The sequence below is a fragment of the Mandrillus leucophaeus genome, unplaced genomic scaffold, assembly GCF_000951045.1.
Source record: "Mandrillus leucophaeus isolate KB7577 unplaced genomic scaffold, Mleu.le_1.0 Scaffold115, whole genome shotgun sequence".
In the NCBI taxonomy this organism is placed as follows: Eukaryota; Metazoa; Chordata; class Mammalia; order Primates; family Cercopithecidae; genus Mandrillus; species Mandrillus leucophaeus.
Window position 1 is genome coordinate 4,971,348 of NW_012099765.1, and position 22,146 is coordinate 4,993,493.

General features: G+C 40.9%; 1 protein-coding gene across 4 annotated transcripts in view; it reads left to right on the forward strand.

Annotated features, from left to right (window-relative positions):
- The window catches only part of TENM2 (teneurin transmembrane protein 2), a 998,748-nt gene that overhangs the window by 608,749 nt on the left and 367,853 nt on the right, over positions 1-22,146 (forward strand). The window lies entirely within an intron of this gene.

The window sequence follows — 22,146 nt, forward strand, 5'->3', positions numbered from 1 at the left end:
CCAGTGCCAGCATGGCACATCACAGCCCTCCCCATCTGGGCTAGAGCTGGGACTGGGGAAAGCCTTCCCACAGAGATGGCACCTGATTGGCATCCTAAATCATGATCAGTAGTCAGCTGGGGTGGAGGATTTCAGGAAATGCCAGCAGCAAGTGCAAAGGCATAGAGAGATGAAAAAACATGGGGCCTTTGGGGAAAGCTTGAATAGCTAAAGGAAAGACTAGCACACAGATGTGTCCAGATTTAGGTTAGCAGAGGGGAATGACTGAATTAAGGCTGGAATCTGGCTGTGAGAAGGCCCTTGTCTGCCTTCCATGGATTATATACAAAAGTCAGAGCAATGTTTAAGAGAACTCATGGTTAAGATATGTGGCTTCCAACCATTCTTCAGGCATGCTTTCCTTTCATAAATAATTTTGCAACTGTATTGCTGATGAGGGCAGTACAAAGAGTACTGAAACACTGAATCTGTCCTCTAGGAAGAGAAATAAAACATTTACAATCTAAAATTCAATACAAAGGTGGAAATGTGCCCTTATTAAAAAGCATGGAGACATAGAAAGAAGTCCTGGAACAGCAAAGAGGAAAAGGTCGCTCCATTTATAATAACTCTGGTAAGAGAGTCAAAGATGGGAAGCAAAGTAGGTGCCATTATCAACCTCGCAATACCTTTATGGATATTTTTATAGATGGTTCTCTTAGTCACCTCAAAGAGTGCTGGGATAGAAGCTGGGAAGTGGAAACTCCAAAAGCTGTTAGAGAGGAATTGCCTTTAGAATCATGCTTGCTTTTTCCTCTTTGCTAAAACGTCCAGAAAATAGCTAGCATGTGCGTTTCCCCAGCCTGATTAAAGGGTGCATGTGCAAGTCTCTAAATAATTGCTGCATGAATCTTTATAACCACCCGAAATGAGCTTAACTCGGTTGGTCTACGATGGCAGAAAGGCTTATAATGTGAGGCTCATCATTCTATCACGCTTCAAAGAATGGGAGGCAGAAGCCCTGTTCCATTCTCCCCTCACTTCCTGATTAATCCACACTTTTAGAATATGAGTAAGGGCTGACTGATGAGCTGATTTAGTTTAGCTTTGTAGGATTTTTCCTCCAATTTAGCAAGCAATGAGGACCCGCACTATTTCTACTCTTTCATTTGGCTCTTAAGTCTCATTTGTGCCATTAGCTGAACTGGTACCTTTTTTTTCCCTCCTGCTCAGAATTCAGAGACTTGTCCTTCTCTTGTAATTATAAAGTGCTCACAATCAAGACAGCCCTGGTAAACTTTGCTTTTTGGCACAAAAACAATATTAGCTAAAGAGCTGGTTGTAACACAGATGCTTAGAAAAAGTAGGAAAAAATTAGGTCTTAAAAAGATTTATAAACCCCATTCCAGCTTGCATGCATCATCTTCCTTTCTTGCTATACACCCTGGAGAATAAGGGATGCTATTTACAATGATCCCTGTCAGGAGATGTTGAATACAGACTTATCTGCCTGCCAGGTCACAATTACCTTTAAAACCTAAATGAAATGAAAGAAAAGAAGCCGCATTTTTCCCAGTAATGGGATATTCCGGCCGTAGTCTCATCGGCATCCACAGTCTTTGCCCCATTTGTGAGGGCCGCCTCAGGTTTGTCAAAGGGTCCTTATTTTAGAAGAAAGATATACAGATATATAGATTGATAGCTAAGTAGGTAGGTATAGGTAGGATGGTATGGAGAGAAAGAAACGGGGAACTAAATTTATGAGCCTGGGAATTTGAGTTGGGTAATCCATAGTTTGTTTGGTTTTTTTTTTGTTTTTTTGTTTTTTTTTTTTTGCATCCGCTGGGCACCTGCTACCACCTTAAACATTGGAAGCAGCATGAAGTCCAGCCCCTTCATGGTGGGCAAAGTGATTGGAGAGGCAAGGGATTTGCACACAGAAGACGTGACTTCCTCCTATCTCCTGCTGATCTGGGTTTGCCATTCAAGAACCATTTGCCATAGCATTGCTTAGGACTCCTTAGTTTACCCAAACCTAATGAATGTGGTTTTCCTCTCCATAAACCACCTTCGATGTTTCCAATAAAGAAAATAATTTACTGCTGTGATTCTCAAATTTTGGTCCCCACAGAAAAACAACATCACCAGCTCCTGGAAACTAGTTAGAAAGGCAAGTCCTCAGCACTCTACCTCTCTCCTTTCCCTGGACTTAGGGAATTGGAAATTCTAGGGGTGGGGCCCATAAAGCTGTGGTTTAACCAGCTTTCCAATGAGTCTAATATATGCTAAAGTCTGAGAAGCACTAATCTAGTAGCTTGGACTTGCTTAGCTATCCCTTTAAGCTTAAATTGGCAGCTTAGGGCAGTCACTGGAATCACCTCAGGAGTTTGAAACGATGTAAATGCCGGGGCGGGTGCCAACCCAGAAACTCTGATGTAATAGGGCCAGGCAGCAGCCTGGACACCACAGTGTTTAAAAGCTGCCCAGATGCTCTTGAGGAAGAGTTCATATGGAAGCAAATGTAAGAGGAGCTGGGGGAGAGAGACTGGGTATGTACAGATATTTAGCTGATTACTGCAAGACCTAAACCAGGCTCTCAGCATTAAGGAGAACCTTGTCTGAGGCTGAGTCACTGGGTATAGCGGTCACCAGGGACCAACAGGAAAGAAGGTAGAGAGCTCATAGGCTGGTTGAAAGTGGAGGGAAAGGAGAAGGAGGAGTCAAAGATAGCTTTGAGTTCTTGAGCATGGCTAGAATGATGAGGCCCTTCTTAGGGAAAGCAAGAATGGAGATTGGGAGGGAAGGAGATATTTGTTTGAGTTGGGGATGGGAAATAAAATTGAATCTGAAAAGGCGTGGATTGGTTCCATGGTAATATCCAACAGGCAGCTGAAAGTTTGGGTCTGGATTTCAGGGAAGAGAGGCAAGAGGGAAGAAAAGAATGGAAGGGAAGAGAAGAGAGAGAGGAATGAAGGGAGAGGGGAAGAAAAGACAATGAGAAATGCTGAGAGAGATTTTGCATTTTTAAAGCCTATGACAAGAATTCCATTGCTGAAAGAAGAGCATTTGCTGAAAGGAGAAAACAGGAGAAAGAGGACCGAGCCTCCAATGGTGCCTACATGTGCAGGGGAGAAAATAGAAAGAGAAGAAAACAAAAGGGGCAAGAGTTAGAAGAGTCACGTTAATGTCGCGTGATCAAAGCTAAAGAAAGAGTAGTTTGGGGGATTGGTGCAGGTAAGGTCAATTGCCAGCAGTACCAAACGCCAAAGACAGGCAAGGAGGGTAAGATATCTCAGGCAAGAAGAAAGCTTGCAAAGTCATCATGATAACATAGTAATAATAACAATAATAATAATAATTGGTGTTCACAATTGATTTATCACGTGCCAGGCTCTTGGCCAAGTGCGTTGTATGAATTCAGCAACTCTCCAAGTATTAGGTATCCCCATTTTGCAGATGAGGAAACAGAGACATCAGGTACCCTGCACAAGGTTACACAGATAAAACGTAGGGGAGTGAATTCAGGAGATCCAACTCCTGAGAGACACCTGACCTCTCCGTGGAAACCAGAGTGGCCCATTTAGAGGTCCACACTTAGTGTGGGTGGGAAAACCAGTAGGTGCCGGAACTCTCTGCCCACATGGATGAAAACATCTCCCTGGTTGTTCCAGACAGAGTTCTACTGCACAGGAAGCAGATTCCCTTTCTGGAGTGAATGTCGCTGGGCACATGACCAAGTGCCCATTATAGGATGGAGCGAAAGAACGGCATCCGACTCTTACAAAAAGTTGACATCTGAACAAAGAGAAATAAAAGCAAGTATGTTAAATTAATTTGAAAGGTCTTGTTTAAATCCACTCACGCAAAGACGTTCTCAATTAAGGCTTTTATTCTACCCTAAGCTTAGTTAAGTGTGGCAGCTCAGAGCACATTCCGGATGATGCCAGGAAAAATTCATTTCACACCTGAAATGCTTAGACCTCATGCCATTTCTTACAGTATCTTTCTGTCTGTGCCCTCAACCCACTAAAAAAAAAAAAAAAAAAAAAAAAAAAAGAAGGGGGGAGAAAGGAATGATATCTTTCTCTGGAAACATTGCACTGAGGCAAACGTTTTCCCTTTGGTGCATTAGGAAGCCCTTAGATGTGAGAAGCTGGTGAGCTATGAAACAGCATTGGGACTTCCCTTGCAATTAAAAAAAAAATTATCAAAGCACTTTCCATACATGAAACTGCCGTCACTTATGTGGGGGACGAATTATTATCTCTGTATCACGAAGGTGGAAATTGTGGTACTGAGAGGTTAAACGATCTTTCCAGCAGGCAAGAGAAGAAACTTTTCCAGGCTTGGCATGAGGACCTCTCTGTTTGTATATGTGTTCCCATTAGGGCTGCTCTGATGATCCAAATAAAAGTTGGGAGTGGGGGTAATGATTTATAAGCCCAAGGTTTTTAAAACATCATTTCTCATGTTTGGAAGTGAAAGTTGGCTGTGAGAATTCATTGAAAATGAGCCTGGATAGATGAGGCTGATGCAGATTAGTTTTTGAAGTGGAAGGATTGGAGGATTGGCCTTGTTTTCAAACTGCTAATTTTCTTGTTAATCACTGCGTTGGTTAATAACCACCTAGTTATGACCGTGGCAGAGAAAGATTGTCTGAAATAGGTCAAGCCTTCAGTCAGCCTGGCGTGTCCTGTCTTGATGGAAGGCTCAGGAAGCAGGAAGACTGGAGTGATGGTGGGGGTGGGGGTGAGGTGGGATTGAGGCCTTGAGAGGAGACAGCAGTGACCACCTGGGGGACTTTTCTGTGGGAGACTGACAGCACTGGATGCACTCCTGAGGAGCCCTGTGGGGCGGGGGACAGGAGTGTAAAAAAGGCCTTTTGGAATATGTGTGCCTTTTAATTCCTTGAATTATTTTTTCATTAATGACATGAATTAGATATGTTTTTCCTACATTCTAAGAACATGAGAGAATAATGGGAATATGCATGTAAAATTTAAGAAGGCAATGAAAACCACCCAAAATTGAACACCCAGAGATGATCACTGTTACCCTTTTGATATATAACTTCCTTTTCTCTTTCTCTTTCTTTCTCTCTCTCACGTGCTTTTTTAGTTTATCTTAATAGTTCCTAACTGAATTGTTAGCACCTACCATAGTTCCTAGCACATGGTAGATACTCAATAAATGTTGATGTAAGGATGTAAAAAGCTACATCATATTCATTATTTATGGTATAGAATTATATAATAGGTATTACATAATTCTGCATCATTACATATTTTTACAGTTTTCAAATACCAGGCTGAGCTATTACGTAAGGACACTTCTTTCATGTGGAAACATACAGCACCATGAACCAGCACGCAGTGACACTGTGGTCTAGAGTTTGGGTTCTGAAGTTAGTCTGTCTGGATTGGAAACCAGACTCCAACACTCAACCAGCAGTTCTTAATCTGTCAGGTAGGAGCAATACTCATACACATCTCATAACATTATTGTGAGAAGGAATAAATTAGTGCATTGAATGGGCTTAGCACCACACCTGGTAGAGTCATAATTGCTTGGTAAATAATAGTTATTGATATTATAGTATGTTATTAAATAGTATGCTAGAATACCTTATTAATGTTCTTCCATCATGCTGGCATATCACAATTTTTAAAAATCTACCCCCTTTTGGCAGGCATTTTTGTTGCTTCAATTTTTTGTTATTTAAAGTACTAAATAGACCCTCTTTACATAAAAGTTTATTTGCATATCTATAGTTATTTCCTTAGAACAAAATTATAAAGGTAAAAATATAAGATCACAGGCAATTAATCTTTTTATAACTTTATATGTTGCCAACAAAATGTGGTATTAGCACAGAAAGCAACGGTGTGTGAGCGAGTCTGTTTTCCCATATCCTAAGTAATGGTCCTATCCTTTGCACATTTTATGCAGGCTCATTTTGAGGCACAAATCCCCTTCCATTTCTTGAGGCCATCTTGGGTTAGGCCAAGAGGAATTCTGCCAACATGCAACAGATTTTTAGGAGCAGGTTCTGGGTGTTTGCGCATGAGAGTGGACTGGGGAGTGGGGTGGGGTGCATGGGCATGTACCCTCTGTCCCAAGAAGCTGCAGTGAGTATGAAAGGCACCAGACTTTCACACTCAATAAATCGGAACACACACAGCAAAGTGTAAAAAGTGCTTGACAACTTTTACAGAGGATTTGGAAACTGTCTTCTCAAGGTGTGGACTGGGGTTGGAATCTGGAAGGCTGGCTAGAGAAAAGAACTCTGCTTCTGTCATTGGTGCACTTGGATGCCTTGTCGTTTTAATTACCTTACTCTTCTCAGGATCAGATTCAAAGTCATTCCAGCCTCCTCGGCCCCTAGCTTCTGCCTCCGTGACACAGATAACATAACTCACTTCCTAACTCACTTCCTGGGGCTGCCCCAGCATAAGAGGATTAATCCCTCCTATGGAGTTACCTCCTCAAGAGGAAAACTGATAAGATAGTTGTAAAACTCCTGGGAGAAATGGAATGAGTTGTATAAATAAAGTGTTATGGCAGCCGACTCATCAAGAATGAGACCCGATGTCACTTAAATGTTTTGTCACTCTCTGTATCTTATGAAGGGGAACCTGTTTTCATATTGCAATACTTCAACTCTGCCTGGAAAGTGATCGTGTGTGACAGTTTGCTTTTGTACTCCCCCACTTTATATAAAAGGAGCAGGGCATTTAGGGTGGCTGTATTTGTTCTGAACAGGAAAACAAATCTGGCATTTTTACATATTATTCTGTACTCCAGGGAAAAATAGCTTTGACAGCCTACGGAAAATGCAGTTCAAATGGTAGCGATTCCCATGAATGTTTTGTTGCACTTTAAGTAAATCCACCATAAATGATAAGTATTTGAGATGATGGATACATTAATCAGCTCAACTCAATCATTTCACATTGTATATGTATATCACAGCATCACTTTGTACCCCATGAATATGTACAATTATAATTTGTCAATATTCAATAACATTTCAAAAAAAACTAGAAAACATATATATAATAGATGCCATCATACAAGAAAAGAGTACATCTGATATTTGACTGGATAGTACATCCATTCAGCTAATAATCATAGCCCACCTACCCCAAACCAGTGCTCTTATAAGCATTATGGGCTCAAGAATACCCAAGAAAGATGTGGCCTCTAAGCTCATGAAGCTTCTCTTTTAAAGAGAAATTTAAAATTTTGGAGTAATAAAAATATAATGATTACCAATGTGAGAGCTATGCCAGAAACAGACAGGGTGCTGAGCTAGACAATCACATGAAGCCACCTACTCAGGTAGAATGGAGGAAAAAAAGGCTTTTGAGGTGACTTCTTAGCTGAAACTGAAAAGTGAAATATTGGTCACCCATGTGACAAGATTTGGGAGGCTGGGATGGGGGTGGAGGGTGGGAGGGCTATTTTCAAGTCAAGGAAACAGCAGGGAAAAAAATGATCTAAGACAGGAAGCAGGAAAGTTCTTGGCTGTGTTGAGGAACTAGGAGAAAATGTGTGCAGCTCCAGCGTAACCAGGCAGACGAGAGAAGTTTGAGAGGAGACAGAAAAGTAGGTGGATGTCACACCAGCAGCATCAGCCGCATCTAGGAGTTTCTTAGGAATGGAGAATCCCAACCTTAGACCTTCTGAATTTTGATTGTCAATTGGTTCCTGGGAAAGTACATCCATGTTGACTAAGTGCTGATGTAAGCCATGGCAAGAGTCTTGGGTTTGGATTTTCACTGCAGTGGAAGTTATTGGTGGATTTAAAATGTGATGTGTTGTGCTCAAACACATATTTAAATATCACTCTGGCTGAATAGAGGATTTCAGAGTGGCAAGAATTGAAAGGGGGGACTAGTTAGGAGGCTGTTGTAGTAATTCATCTGAGCGGTCAATTTAATCTAGACCAGATGACAGAGAAATTTCAAGCATTGTTATGTGCCTGAGAAGCTTGTCTGCTCTCTGGTGATTATTGGCAAGCAGAAAAATATATGCCTATTTTCTCCCCCCAGGCAGGAAAATAGAAAATTGTTTCCCCTAAATTAGATACTTTGTCTTAGAACTCTTGGAGAGTCAACACCACCAAGGGGTTGGATTAGCCGAAGTACACTGTGTGGTTAGGAGCATGGGTTATAGGATCATGAGAGCTGCATCCCCACCTGCCACCCCACATCCTACCTGGACAATGGTGAGCAATCACCTAGACTCTATGTCTTGGTTTCTTCATTGGTATAGAAGGGATAAAGATTGTACAACACTGCTTTCCTTAGTACGTTGATGTGTGTGTTAATTGAGAAAATGCACTTAACTAGCAAAGTAATTTAATCAGGGCTCTATAAATGAAGCTATTAATATTAGTAATATTATTTCACAATAATAATAAGTACAGAGCCCCTACCACACTCTGGATACTGAGTGAGCTTGCATGCTTATATGAGTTACAATGCCCAGCCCTGCCCCACTCAGAGATTACATGCTAGTCAGAAAACGGCATCAGAAAGTGATTAAATCCAGCCTTTTATTGGTTTTTTTCCCATTTCCCTCTGTGTCTCTGTCTTGTATTCAGAAAACTCAGAACTTAAAGAGAGCCCAATGTATAAAACATTTTTTAACTCCCAATTCATAGACAAGTTAACTTAACCTGTAAGGAGGATGACCAACACTGCCAGTTCCCTGGGGACTGTCTTGGTGCTAGCACTGAAAATGCCTCATCTCAGAAACCCTTCAGTCTTGGGCAAAAGGGACAGTTGGTCACTTTGACTTTAGGGCTTGTGGTTGAGTCAAAAGAGCTTCTTTCTCTCAGTTAAATAGCCACAGAGTAGGTATAAAATGTTGGACAACTCTTTAAGCTTCAGGTTCGTTATCTGTAAAACTGACATGTATATTTCAGGACATGGTTATAGGATAAAGTCAGACAGCATTTCATAAAACACATGATCAGAAATGTTGAGTCCATAAATGATCTCATGGCTGCAACTATTATCACTAGGGTGGTTATATGTGGAAAAATCAGAGGTGAAAAGAAAGAAACCCTCAAATGTGAACATAACTGTTTCCTAGAAACCCTCTGTCAACGTCTATTCCATTTCCCAACAGTTAGAAATACACAGATAGTCTAAAACATCAACTTTCAACCTCATCGTTTTAAAGGGGGGAAATAGGCACTATTTAGAAGGTATTTGGGATACACGGAGTTACCGCGAATGAATCTTCATTAGAATGGGAGTTTAGACCTGTTGAGTGAATAAAAATGAGCCATCATGGAAGATGATTATGAGAAGCTAAATCCATACCAGCTCGTAACAGTGGCACACTGTCAGTAGCTGGGCTAAGGCTGAGATTTTGCAATGAGAGCATCTGGCTTAAAAACTCCACAGGAGGGGGCTGGGGGTAGAGGAAGAAAATCCAAGAAATCCCTATGAGACCTTTTTAAATTTAGCACTCAAGGCACTGATATAAGAACATACCAGCGTGTGGATGAGAAAACGAGGGAGTCTTTACAAATAGGAAAATTTGGGATATCTGTGTTTGAGAAATTCTTTTGGACAAAAGTGGAGAAAATGACATTATCTGTAATTAGAAATAATAATGTGTAATTGGTTCATTTGCCATATTTCTACAGTTCTGATTTAGTTGAACAATGTGATCATTATGCCACCAGCTTTCAATAGAGGTGTCACAATGAAAAATAATTGCAATATTCCACAATATTAACTGCACCCTAATTGCAAAAGTTTTGAAATATAATTACCATGAAAGCTAATGCGACAGGGAACATTAAGCATAATTAGTGTTTTTTAAAAAAAGGAAAAACTGTTAGGAGCTTGTTATTGTCTAGTAAGGTAGCATCAAATTAGCTGGCTGTAGAGCACTTTCATCTAGCTTTTCTATAATTTTCATTATTAGCACAGACTGTAATAAATTTATTTGACATAGCTCACACCTGCCAACCCTGCAGGAGATAACTTATAATGTGCGCCAGCCCTAAGATTTCCCACTGAACCTGTCAGAGCTTCCTACAAGGAGGCAGCCAGGAGTGAGGTTATTTAAAAAAAAATAATAAAATAAAATAAAAACCCTCAATTGCACATTACACAGTTCAGATTTAACACTTAAGCTGTGTTTTAAGTAATTTTCATAGAAAGCCAATGCTCTAGGAATGCAATTAAGAACCTCTTGTGGGTGGTGCTAAACAATCAAATCAGTGAACATTTCAAAGAACTCCTAAGGTGCAAGCCTGCTCTCCAGTGACTAGCAAGCCGCACCAGGGAGCTGACAATTAGCCCGTGCACCTGTTTGCCCAAGTGCAGCCCCTGATTTTCTGAGAAAAGCACCAACCCTGAACTCAGTGGCCACCATCAAACCCCTCAATTTCTTCTTTGACAAAACTACTCAAGGTCAGCATTTTGAAGCAATCACCTGCACCTCCTACCCACTCTGGCCTCAGCCTGTCTGTAATGAGGCTTAAGAGTCAGGATCTTGACTCCATAAAGACCATCTGATGAAGGCAAGGAGTGTACTCTGGGTGGGTACACAACTCCAGGGAGCACCATTCGAGTTGTTTTTTCTGTAAAGTTGTGCACTGGGGAGTGTTCAGTGTGAATGGTGCCCCCTGTTGTTTCTTATTTCTCTTTTTTTAGGCTCTCTAATTGGCTACGTTACATCCCTTTAATTAAAAAAGAGAGTCAGGAAAGCTAAAAAAAAAAAAAAAAGGGGGGGGGGGAGGAGCAGATATTTTTGAGACCTGACCATAGAATCTAATTAAAAGAGACCCTCCGTCTCAGACGATGCAGCAGACAAAATCTAAAATAAAGGAAGCAGGCCGGGCGCGGTGGCTCACGCCTGTAATCCCCACTCTTTGGGAGGCTGAGGCAGGCGGATCACCTGAGGCAGGGAGTTCGAGACCAGCCTGACCAACATGAAGAAACCCTGTCTCTACTAAAAATACAAAATTAGTCAGGCGTGGTGGCGCATGCCTGTAATCCCAGCTACTCTAGAGGCTGAGGCAGGAGAATCACTTGAACCTGGGAGGCGGAGGTTGCAGTGAGTCAAGATCGTGCCATTACACTCCAGCCTGGGCAACAAGAGTGAAACTCCATCTCAAAAATAAATAAATAAATAAATAAAATTAAAATAAAAGTAGTATAGCAACTTAAGAGAATACAAGTCTGAAATACTATATTCCATACATTTACATGTCAACTTTAAAAACTCGCAGACCCTTGTTTGCAAAGCATTATATCGAAAGGTGAACATTGTCATTTTAAATGTGGTCACTAATAACACTATTTGAATAAAATATCCAAATAATAGTAATAAGGAAAAAATAATAACTTTCTTGATCAAGATGGCCTTTCTGCCTTAAGTAATTTTTAGATTACCCTAAAAATAAATATATATATTATTGTAAATTCTTAAAGCATATTTAGAGAGCTAAGAATTTATGGCTGAGTGTGGTATCTCATGCCTATAGAACCTGGGGCAGGAGTATTGCTTGAAGCCAGGAGTTCAATACCAGCCTGGGAAATATAGTGAGATTCCATTTCTACAATAAATAAATTATAAAATATATTTTTTAAAAAATTAGGAAGCTATGTTATTCCATCTTCTCTCTTGCAGCCCAACCACAGAGATAAAAGTTCCACCAACTTTGCATTAATAACCATGCAACCAATTTGTTAAAATGATGATGCCCTAACTTAATTAAATCTGATAGAGCTGATGACATTAAACCTCTTAGGGGAGATAAAGTTCTCTGGTTCATAAAGACACCATGTTTATAGAAAGACAACCATAAGAGAGCCAGTCACTTGCCCATATGCCTCAGTTTCCTCACTTGTAAATTGAGGACATTCAATTTGATGATCTCTCTGTCTGTGAAATCAAAGTGAGTTTTTGACTAGAGCATTTCTTCTGATTTCAGGTTTAATACTTCTGGCCAATTATTGGTTCTCGGAATCACTCTGTCCTAGACTTTCTCTTGTTAGAACCACACATTCTGTTAGTAACAGATGAGCCTAAAAATGTTGTCTGGAGACAACAGGCAGGACCTCAGCAGGCTGTAAATACTTTCAGGAAAAAGGATCCAATCCTCCCCTCCCCTCCCCTCCCTTCCCCTCCTCTTCCTTTCCCTCCCCTTCCCCGCCTTCTCCTCTCTCCTCCTCTCCCTTCCCCTCCCCTTTCCTCCTCTCTTCCTCTCCTTGCTTTTCTTTTATTTCTTTTTCTCCCTCCCCCTCTGTTTCTCTCTCTCTCTTTCTCTCTTTTCCCAACACAGTCCTCGGCATATAGGTTCTCAACAAATATGCCCTGAGGAAAGAAAAGAAAGCCCAAGCTTGGCAGTTCTCCAGCTGGAGTGTATTGCTTGTGTGAAGAGGAAGCTACCACAGATCAGAGTTAATCTTTAGGTCTGCACGCCATGGGCATCATAGAAGCTTTCCTTAGTTCAGCATTTGAGGCCCATAATCTGCTGAATAGAGTGCCTTTCAATTTATGGAAAGGGGTCATATATTTTAGTGGTTATGCATGACTTAAATAATATTTAATGCTTATTATGATTCCTCAGTGTGACATTTCTGCTGAGTTTTATATTTTCGTTTTCTTTTCTCTCTCTCTTTTTATTTTTTAGTAAAAATTGAACCAGTTTTATTCTTTTTCAAGGAAGAAAATTCCCTTTTCTAAAGGAAGAAGAGGAAACAAACTAGAAACTTACAGCATATATTTTAAATCTTTGGTGACACACAGAAGTTTGTTTTTATTTTATTTATTTACTTTTTTAGTTTCTCCTGTGTCTGAGTTTACAGCTGGACTTTTGTAAGGGAAGTGGACCAAATGTGTGATCCTTGCCTTACTTTCAAGATATTAACTACATTTCCTTTGTTCTGTTGCATAATGTACTCACTTGTGTTTAATCTCCCTTCTACAGGGAATGATGGATTATTAAAAGTATTGCTGCAACCTGCTCATGTACCCCCAAATCTAAAATAATGATAATTTTACTAAAAGTATTGTTGCACTGCCACTGTAAAATTACTCAATGAAATCTACATTGTCAGTGCTCAGATATTGCCCTTCATTTATAATTGTGTGGTCATTAATTCTTATTTGTCAGTACATTTTAGGTTAAGAGGTTTTTTACAGCCTTAAGGTCTAATCTTAATTTAACAATCAATCATCAAATCTGCATTTGCAAAGATTAGAAATCCAATTTTAAGTAAAAACAGACGAAGAGTTAGGATTTGAACCCAAAGTTTAGAGGACTGTATTATCACCCAAATGCCTAGATGTTACCATGCAAATCAAAAATAAAATTTTGAACAAGTAGTTTTATTTTGAAGAGAAAAACATAAATATAGAACAGACTTATGTCATGGATAGAACAGAGGATAGACTATTAAAGTCATGTGATTAGGGAAAAATTATGCTTTCCGAAGTTAATACCTGGCTTTGAAATTGTGAGTAAGGCTTTTTTCCAGCACAAACACATCTGGACAAAATGTAAGACTCTGTGTCAATATTTTTTTGAAGGGTAGAGTGGGCATATAATTATATAATACTGACCTATGACTTGTCCCTTAGGACTTCCACAAAATGAGATTTTGATCTGGTACTTTTGGATGTGTAACTTGTCTATTCTCATGAGAGAATATGAAAATGTTCTCTCATGGTTTTGGAATCATCTCCATTTTGGCAGATACAGACACATGTGCTACCACTTCTCATTCTTGCACCCAGGACAGACATCACTAATCGATCACAGCCCTCTTTCCCACTGGGAACAGATGGAGCCTGTCAATATGTCTCAGCGGTCCTCCAGGCAGCTACTACGAATCAATCAGAATTGGCATGCAAGATTAAATGCCCTTGCCATTCAGGGCAATAATCACAGAAAATGGCAATCACACAGATGTGAGTCCCTGGGGTAGCCAAAATGCCAAAACCTAATATAATTGCCTCTTCAAAATGTGTATTAAATATTATCTTTCCCTCCGTCATAAGGAAAAAGAATATAGTCATGCAAAATAGGTTTGGTTTGGGGAAAAAATAAAAAATAAAAAACTTCTAACATCTGCATTTCTTTGTGGCTCCAAGATCCGAACTGTTCTTACACAAAAAAAGACCCATCATTGAAATCCACTAACTTGTAGCTCAGTTCCTATTTATTTTCTCCAAAAAACTAACCTTTATACTACAGTTTTACTATTATTAAATCACTCTTCCATGGAGCAGATGTTTCTGAATTATTTTTTGCATTCTTTGTCTTGAATACTCTTACTAAATAGTGTCCTTCCACAGAATAAAAATCTTGAAGGAATTATATTTATAGAGGAATAATTTATCCTAAGTTACATTAAAATAAGTAAATCCATGGCAGCACAGTTGAATTCATAAGAGCCAAAACCTATCATTACTCTCAGATTCTCTTTGGATCTCTGCTAAATTGAAGACTATACAATTTATGAATACATATTTTTTGGTTAAATAAACCCTAGGAAAAAAGCGTATTATGCATTAAAAACCTGTTATTAAGAGCTCAAAAAACGTAAACTTCTTATTAGAAGATTTGAATTTTTTTTCAACAACAACAATCTCTAGAATTAAGAGTAATTTTATATTTTCTTTTGTGGTAAGGTACAATCATATCATGTTTTACTTGGGATAAATGTAACTACCTATGGTTTTAATTGTTACTGTAGAATGCAGTTGTTTCACAAAAATGATAATTCATGTTGTAGAGTGGTTAGTGAGGTGAGAAACTCAAATGAGATCAGCAAATATCTGTTGGGCACCTACCCTAGGTTACGCATTGGAACCACACCTGGAGTGCTTTGGGTTAGTTCCGGGAGCACTGGGGCAGGAGTACTAACCATGGCGTGTAGAAAGAAGTAAATTCCAACAGTCATTCATGCAGCAAATATTTATTGGTGTTTGCTGTGTGCCAGGCAGTGTCTTTGTCCTCCAGGGACACTACCAGACTACAGAAATATGTACAACTGGGGATAGGGGCTTACTACCATGAATAATTTATTTTAAGTTTCTCTTTTTTAATAGGCTTCCTTTTTTAATTAACAAAATATATGTATATATTTTTATGCTATGCAGCATGATATTCTGTTATATGTATATAATGGATATGTCCATAATGTTATGGAACAGCTAAATCAAATCAATTAACAGATCTCTTACTTTACACACTTTTTTTTGTGGTCAGAACACTTAAAATATACTCATAGCAATTTTTAAGTATATAATACATTGTTATTAACTATAATCACCATGTTGTACAATAGATATCTTGAACTTATTCCTCATTCCAATTGAAATTTTGTATCCTATGACCAACATCTACCCAATCTCCACCTTCCAGCCCCTAGTAACCAACACCCTACTCTCTGCTTCTGTGAGTTCAGCTTTTTCAGATACCACGTGTAATTGAGAGGGGCGGCATGTGTCTTTCTGTGCCTGTCTTATTTCACTTAACATAATGTCCTCCAGGTTCATTCATATTGCCACTGTGACAGGATTTTTTCTTTTAAGGATAAATAGTATTCTGCTGTGTATATATACCACCTTTTCTTTACCCATTCATGTATTGATGGAGACTTAGCTTTCTCTTGAATGGAGTTCTTTGGGAGCAGAGACCAGGCTTTCCTAGTTCATTGTTGGTCTCCAGCAGCTAGTACAGTGGTAGCACATAGTAGTCACTCAATCGACACGTGTTAACTGAATCAATTATACAAAGGGAGTGGGAGGAAGGAGTGGGTGAGTGAAAAGTCCTTTTGCACATTGCTTTTGCAGACAATGAGCTCCTGAAGGGAAGGGCACAAGTCTGTTATCGCTGTGCTCTGAGATCCTGGCATCTCATGGGCATACCAAAAATGTCTGTGGAATGACTTTGGAGGTAACCAAGGAACAGTTAGAGGTAAGTTAGGTGTTAGAGTGTGAAGCAAAGGGAATGATCAAAGTGTAAGAAACTTTTAGAACACTGATTTTGAATATAGAAATTCAAAGTACCTTTCCTTCTCCCAAGAGCAACTACAGAGTGGGGGTAATTTACTTAGTGTACATATTTTGTCCATCATTATTCCTGTGCCAGCCACTGGTACACCCTGGGCAAAGGCAAGAAAAGGAGAAGGTATTCCCAGATGGAACAGGACCAGCCAAGCAGCAAGAAAGGTTCAGGCAGGCATGATGTGATGGATGAGAGGGCTATCTCTTAAAACGCCTGGGGGCATTCATTCCATAGCATCCCTGCATTCCAGAAAAAAACTGTGCAGCAACCTCAGCGACATAGAGCAGTATTGCCATAATGTTGAGAACCATGGGGGAGCTCACCCAAGCTCCCTGGCCAGCTGGTTGGTGGACCATTTTAACTCTGCATCCACCTGCCTCTTCTCCTAGTACAACCTGGAGTTTCTGACTACATTCTAATGGGCTGACTTCATCCTCTTTGCATGGGATTTCAGTGTGTTAACTTTGTGCCAAAGATCAGTGGGTTTTATAAACTTTGATAAAGCGGTAGAAGAAGCAAGTTTCACATACTGTCACCAATCATATTTTCATATTGGGCAAGAAGAATACGTTTAAGTGGTGTTACAAAGCATATTTATTTATGCAGACGCTCTTTTTATCCTTTTCTCGACAGGATATTGGCACTACATTTGAAACAGGGAGAAAAAAAAGCAACATGTTCCCATTTCTCAATCTCTTTACTGCCAACTTCTGAATTGAGACTAGCTTCAAGATTTTGAATATCTACAGCATTGATCTACTGCTAGTTTCTGGTGGAGAAATTGAAACAATAGAAACCTTAAACCGAGATAGACAGCAACGTGCAGTGTGCATTTCCTCTCCTGATGCTTTTATAGACAAAAAAGACAGAGGGGTTGCATCTTATCCTCCAGCTTGTCTGGCCATCCCATCTCCAGGAGGCCTATTTACTCCAGAAAATACTGTGAGGGCCACCCAACTGCCATTTCTGTCAATTCCAGTCCAGGCTGCACAATTGACCAGCTGTATAACTTAGGTGAAGTTATTTAATCTCTATTGCCTCTGTCTTCTTATCTGTAAAATGGACATATGCACAGTTTAATACTTAAGGTTGTTGCGAGGATTCGAAGAGATCATGTATGTTAAGTGCTGCTAAGAATGGTGCCTGCATCTGGTGAGCAATCAGTAAATGTTAGCAGCTGTTGTTATTATGACTACTCTTTTTATTGTATGTGTATAGAAGGGACAATTACCTGTGTGCTTTAAACGAGAAGGGGAGGATAATAAAGTCTCCCCCTGTCTTCATATATTGACTGAACCTGGGGGATCTCTACCTCTCTGAGTTGACTCGTACAAGTTCAGCATTACTTCCCTGTAGTAGTTTTCTATGGCTGCTATGGCAAATTACCACAGTAATGTGGCTTTAAAAACATACATTTATTATCTGAGAGTTTTGGATATGAGAAATCCAAACTGGTTTGATTTGGGCTAAAATCAAGGGGTTGGCAGGACTGGATTTCCTTGCCTTTTGCAGCTTCCAGAGGTCATCTGCATTCCTTGGATCATGTTCCCTCCTCTGTTTTCAAAGCCAACATCATTAGGCTGAGTCTTTCTCATGCTCCTGTCTATCTGGTTCTCTGTCTTCTGCCTCCCTCTTTCCCTTATAAGAACGCTTATGATTACATTGGGTCCACCTAGATAATCCAGGATAATCTCCCCATCTCAACATCAGCTGTTTGGTAGACTTAATCTCATCTGCAACTTTCATTCTCCCTGGACATCTCTATTCATTTCCCAGGTCTGCAATCCCAAATTACCACAGAATGGGTGGCTTCAAGCAACAGATGTTTATTGTCTCACAGGTCTAGGGGCTAGAAGTTCAAAGTCAAGGTTCCAGCAGGGCCATGCTTCCTGAGCCTCTCGGGGAGGATGCTTCCTTGTCTCTCCCTGGCTTCTGGTGTTGCCAGAGATTTTTGGTGTTCCCTGGCCTGCAGCTGCAACACTCCACTCTCTCTGCCTGTGTGGTCACACGGTGCTGTCCCTGTGTCTCTCTGCATCTTCACGTGGCTGTCCTCTCATAAGGACACCAGTCATTTTGGATTAGGAGCCCACTTGCTCAGTTATGACTTCATCTTCACTAGTTACATCTGCAATCACATTATTTCCAAATAAGGTCACATTGCGTGGTCCTGGGGGTTAGGACATCAACATATCTTTGTGGTGGGGAGACACAATTTAACTCATAATATCATGCGACTTAACATATTCACAGGTTCTGGGGATGAGGATGTGGACATCTTCAGGGAGCCATTATCCCACCTACCACATCTCCCTTCACTCCTGATTGGGATGAGAAGATGATAGTGTAGAGTGGATGGAGACAGAGAAACTTATGTTTTTCCCCAACCTCGAGAGGCTAACATCCCAATGTCCATTACTGCAAGAAAAGGTAGACCCCAAATGACACATGCAGCACAGCTAGACACAGTATTGTCAGAAAGGGTTGTGGTCCACAGGAGTAGGGAAGGGAGATGGAAAGACAGGAAAACAGGAAGAAATTAAATCCCTACAACATATGGTCAGATCTCATCCCAACTGAGCTTTCATGTAAGGTGTCTGAATCCGTTCTTGGAAGTGTCTTTTCCCCTCCTGTTCGCTAAAATTTGCTCCATATTGAATTGCTTTTCTCCCCTACACCCCCACCAACCACCAACTCCCTTCAGCTGGCATTGGCCTCTGTTCCTCTGCTGATATTTGAAGCATGTGGCTGGGTCTCACTTTCCCAGCAAAATCTTTTGTTCCCCCGTATCGATTCATCAATTATCCACCTAATCCCCATTCTCCAATCCCTCCCCTTACAACAGAAACAAAAGCAAAAATTAAAAGCATAAACCAAAAGAACAGAATACCTTCAGCCTTCATAGCGTCCCTGAGAGAGAAAACCTATGTATGAACAAGAAAGATGATCTGTTCTCTCTTTCTTTTTCCCTAGGAAAACATACCCAGGATTTTATTTCATGAAAAGATTGCATTCCCTTGATTGGGAGGGTATTTACTCTTCCAAAATAGACTTGCTGTTAAGTAATCGTGTCCATGCAAGTGACATGGTATATGAGTGAGAAATGTGGGCAATAGGTATATTTGATTATCCACACTGCTATCTTATCTGACTGACCTTAAAGAAGCTATTTGGTCTCCTTGGGCCTAAGTTTCCTTATCTGTAAAATGAGGATTTTTAAAAGGACCTAATTTATAGGTTTGTGATGAGGATGAAAGAAGCTAATAACAGATATCGAGCATGTGCCGGGTGCCAGGTACTGTGCTCAACACTTTTCATGGATTATCGCATGACTTTGTGTTATGTCCATTAGCACAGGGTCTGAGGCTTCGCCAGCAGTCAAAGAATCGTCACTCTTTTTGTGAGTACACGGCTTGCTTTATCCAGTCTGCCGCTGGAAGCAAAATATTCTTTCTGTCCTGGATGTCCAGTCTTGGAACCAGCTCCGAATCCATTGAAAGGCCCCCAGTGTCTCTAGGGGGTTGGTACCTTCAGACATTATTGTACTACATTTTTGTTCAATGAGTCAGAGTCAAAGGACTTAGTTGGTGAAAAATTTAAATCAGATCGGTGAGAAGCAGCAATCTTCATCTCCCCCACTGCTCGGCGCTGCACCTTTGCCACCAGGTCAGGGAAATCATCAGTCCTGGGGAGCAACTACAAAGCTGTTTCCAGAGCCAATTTCCTGCTGAACTGTGTGTTACACTCTTAGCAACATTCCAAAAATTATACTCACTTCAAAGCCAGCTTTGATCTGGCCCCCCTCCCTCCCTTCTCCCCCAGCCTTTGCCGAGGAGCGCATCTCCAGGAGTAGAGTTCACCTTGAAAGGCTGAGACGCCTGTGAGCAGAGCTCGGATCTTCCTGAGAGGAAGGGAGGGAGGCCCCAGAACCAAAAAAAAAAAAGTAAAGAAAAGAAAATCCATGGGAGGCCTCACTTATTCTCTGTGGCCCACTGCCCTTGCCTTGGCAGCTCAGTTCCTTCTTGGGGTGAGCAAAACCACCAGCCCAGGCTCTGCCCTCCACAGAACAGCAGCAGCCACAGCTGATCTCAGCATTGTTGCCCTCATGTGGTTTTGGTGTTGTTGCTTAAACAGGGAGCTGCTTTGGGTTTCTCACTCAGAGCTGCATTGGGAGGCATGTAAGCATCACCCAGGGCTAGGGCAGGGAGGAAAAGCTTGCCCCGAAGGGGAGACACTGTACCAGTGCCTTTCAGGGAAAGGCCTTTGTTTGATACTGTCAGGCATCAGATGCACCTGACAATTTTTTGAAAGGAGGAATTCTTGCAGCAGCTCCTCTTTCCTTCATTTTACCCACTCCCTTTCCCTCACTCCTAGATTACAATGTGGAAACTGAGGTACACTAAGAGACTTGCTCACCAAACAAGATGCCTGTGGATTCCGGAGTGATTCGCAAATCCCAGTTCTAGCCCGAGAGAAAATTCCCTCAGAAGCCGAGCAAAAAGAAAGGGGCAATTAGCTGCAAATGCCTCATGCATGGATGTGGTGCTGGAGTCTCAGGGGGTTGTAGGGATTGGGTGCTCTAAACCCACTAGATGTGCCACGCTGGCTTCATTTGTGATTTGGGAATCCTGGGGTTTCCCTAGGCAGGGAGTTTTTTAAATAATAGTTACCAAGTTTGAGGAATGTATTTCCACCTATTTGGGAGTTGGAGAAAGGGTGTGTCATGACAGCCTGGAGGAGGAGCAAAGTGCTGCCACCCGCTTGCTTGTGACCTTGAAAACCCCACCTCACCTGTCTAAGTCTTAGGGTCCTTGCCCAGAAAATGGGGATTTTGTGGTGAGGATGAGTGATAAAAATCCATGTAAAGCACTTCTCCCTGTAACTGACACAGTTCTTGCCCCACAAGTTCATAGGTGAGTTGGAGTGAGTCAAGAAGCCTTCACTGAAAGGGGTCTCACGCTTGTCTGTCTCCCTAGTATGTTGCCTTGCCTTTGATGGAGATTCAAAGTGCATTGACTAGATTGAGTGACCTTAAAGGTAATAGTTCAACGTGCTGAGGGAAGTCTCCATAAGGGAACCTTGTGACAAAGTATTGTGTAAAATAAAGAATCTGTGTAACCACCCCAATATTATTCTACTATTATCATTATTGGTTCTTATTATTATTGGTTATTATTATTATTACTATTTTTGGCTATAATGGACAACAATAACAGCAACACTGCTTACTGACGTATTACATTTAGTACAGTACTTAGCACAAAGTTAGTGCTCTGTGAAGGTTAAACAATAGTGAGAAAGAAACACTGCCTGCTTTTCAAAACATTGATTTCTACATGCAGTTTTTAGCCTTGCATCTGTGAGATCATGATGGGTTTATTTATATTTCTCTTTTTGTGAAAGCATAGCGGTCGCGTTGAGTGAATACAAACAGTTACCATAGGTCCTTAAAAAGGAGCTCTGAGATGTGTATTGAGCGAGCGCTGAACATTTTCAGGATGTGGCTGGTTCCCTGGGGCCCCCTGCATCAGGCTGACCATTCTGGGAATTAATAGCCACCCTGACACTTGAAGCCCATCAGGAATGAGATGCTCGCCTCGTCTGGGAGGATGGTGGGACATGTTACCACCTGCACATCTCCCTATAAGCTCTTACCTGCCGAATTAGCAAGCTGCAGCTATTATGTTAGACAGAGCCACAGCTGAGCCCGCAGTTTGATTTTTGTCACAATAAAGGCAGGACTGGAATTGACACTGGAGTAATTAGGAATGAATTCTCAGATCTTGACTTATCAAGCACACTGCCAGGGAGGGAGACAGGAGCCGTGTGGCAGTGTTTTGGAAGCTGAGATGGTGACCTTGCAGGCTGACCTCACTCTTAATCTTTCTATTAGAGAGACCAGTAAGCATTTGGCCAGCACCTCCTGTTAGGCTGACAACCAGAGCAGTTCGTTTGGGGTTGGATTTTTTTCTCTTTTTTTTTTTTTTTTTTTTTTTTTTTTTGTAGCCTGTAGGCACTTATTTTAAAAAGGAGCAGGAGAATGGAGCCAATATGGGAAGCAAAGTTACCACGGGGACAAAATGTTCTTCCGAGCAGCTTGAAATGAGCATAATTTTGGA